This window comes from Limulus polyphemus, unplaced genomic scaffold (assembly GCF_000517525.1).
Source record: "Limulus polyphemus unplaced genomic scaffold, Limulus_polyphemus-2.1.2 Scaffold307, whole genome shotgun sequence".
Lineage (NCBI taxonomy): Eukaryota > Metazoa > Arthropoda > Merostomata > Xiphosura > Limulidae > Limulus > Limulus polyphemus.
Genome location: NW_013665917.1, coordinates 236,666 through 238,652, shown reverse-complemented (window position 1 = coordinate 238,652; position 1,987 = coordinate 236,666). Strand labels below are relative to the sequence as shown.

The window sequence follows — 1,987 nt, the reverse complement described above, 5'->3', positions numbered from 1 at the left end:
TGCCTTGGATTAGACTCAACAAGCATCTTCAGAGCATCACTATCAATTGCAACACGTTGGCCCTTGCCATCACAGTTTTTAAGACTAAAGTCACCTGAATGAAATTTGCTGAACCATCGTTGACACTTATGAATGTTCAAAACATCTCCTTAAACATCTTTGATATTCTTTGTGGCTACAGAGGTGTTGTTTCCCTTCTTGTTTTCAAACAGCATTACATGCCGAATGTGTGTCTCATTGTGTGCCATCACTATAAGGGATTAGAGTATACTAAACTTTGCACATTATATAGGCTACACTAACATGATGTTTAGGTGGTTTATTTAACTATTATAAGTGATGTACGTTTTTTGGGGGGTGGTTAATGAAAGTGTTCCAAAACGCGACATTAATTTTTTTAAGATTTAATAAACTAAATATGACATAGTTAACAATTTCACAAAATATATATACTGGTAAGTTAGAATATCAGTTTCTTAAGGACTGCTGGGTGTTATGGATGGGAAAATTTAGTTTAGTCGAAGGGATGGCCTGGATGGACTAATAAATCCCATGTTGCCTTTGAATTATATGTATAATTAGTAAGTTATTAAAGTTTGCTGATGATATTAAACTTTAGTGTATTTCTAACTGTGTTGAGAATGTTCTGATACACTTGTATTTGTATGTAAGATGGTAATATGTTTATTAAATGTTTTAGAGATATCAAGGTCCACTTGCTGTTATTTGACTTTCCGTCAGATGAACCTGGATCTTTATACAAAGAAGAGTTCAATCAGAGGTAAAAAATTAGCTCATGATATAAAATTTCGTTCTAAACAAACAATCCAGTCTGATGGTAGGAAGAACTTTGTCTTATTCAGCTAATTATTACTAAAAATCCCAATCTTTCATTGCCAACACTAAATATAATGTGTATACATATATCTTTTTTTTTAAAATAAAAATAAAACACTCATGGCCAGCCCTTATCATTCAAATATTTATCAAGCCTTCCCTTAAACTACCTTAAATTAACTGCATCCATTCTACCTGAAGGCAATTCATTCCAAAGGCCAACCATCCAGTTACAAAATAAAGCTGGCTTGGCTGAATATGACACCTACCTGGCCAAAATTTATATTTGTGTCCCATATTCCTACCATTTTCACAATTAAATATCAAAAAAGATGATGCATCAACACTATCAATTCTTTAACAACCTTAAACATCTCAATCATATCCCTTCTAACTCTTCTTTTCTCAAGAGAAAATGATTTCAGATATTTTAACCTGTCCTTGTATGACAACTTTCCATCCCAAGTATTGTCCTAGAAACCTCCTTTAAGCCATTTCCAACAATTCAATATCCTTCCCAAGGTAAGTCATCTAAGAACAACACAATACTCCAATTTTGGCCTAACCAATGACATATACAAACAATATTATAACCTCTTTAGATTTGTATTCAATATTTCTCTGGATACAACCTAAAATCCTATTTGTCCTACCACTAGCAACAACACATTGCTTGGATGGCTAAAAGAGACTGATCAACCAGTACATCAAGATTCTTTTTCTTCCATAATACTGTTAAGATAGATTTTGTCCTTCAAAATTGTACTCATAATTCAAATTATGATATCCCACATGCATTACTTTGCATTTATTATATTTTATAGCCATCTGTCATATATTTGCTTAACTCAACAAATAATTTAAATCTTTTTATAAAGCAGCAGCATCCTCCTCACAGCCAGCATCACTCAAAACTTTAATGTCATCAACAAATTCAAATAATTCATTGACCATTCCTTCATCTACATCAGGGGTCACCAAACTACAGCCCGCGAGGTCAGTTCATCCGGCCCGCTGCTGCACTGTGCCACAAATGAGCTAAAATATAATTATTTATATGGAAATATCATAGATTTGTAGATAAACTTATCTGTAGAAAAAATTTAAATAAGTGTAAGTAAAAATGTCAAAATTTGTCCAATCTGAGTTT

At 32.8% G+C, this 1,987-nt stretch overlaps 1 protein-coding gene across 1 annotated transcript in view; it reads right to left on the bottom strand.

The window, feature by feature from the left end:
• The window catches only part of LOC106457246 (elongator complex protein 5-like), a 37,575-nt gene that overhangs the window by 27,352 nt on the left and 8,236 nt on the right, over window positions 1-1,987 (bottom strand). The window contains exon 3 of the mRNA XM_022383084.1: window positions 1,232-1,240. The gene's annotated coding sequence lies outside the window, so the exon portion shown is untranslated. The remainder of the gene's footprint in view (window positions 1-1,231; window positions 1,241-1,987) is intronic.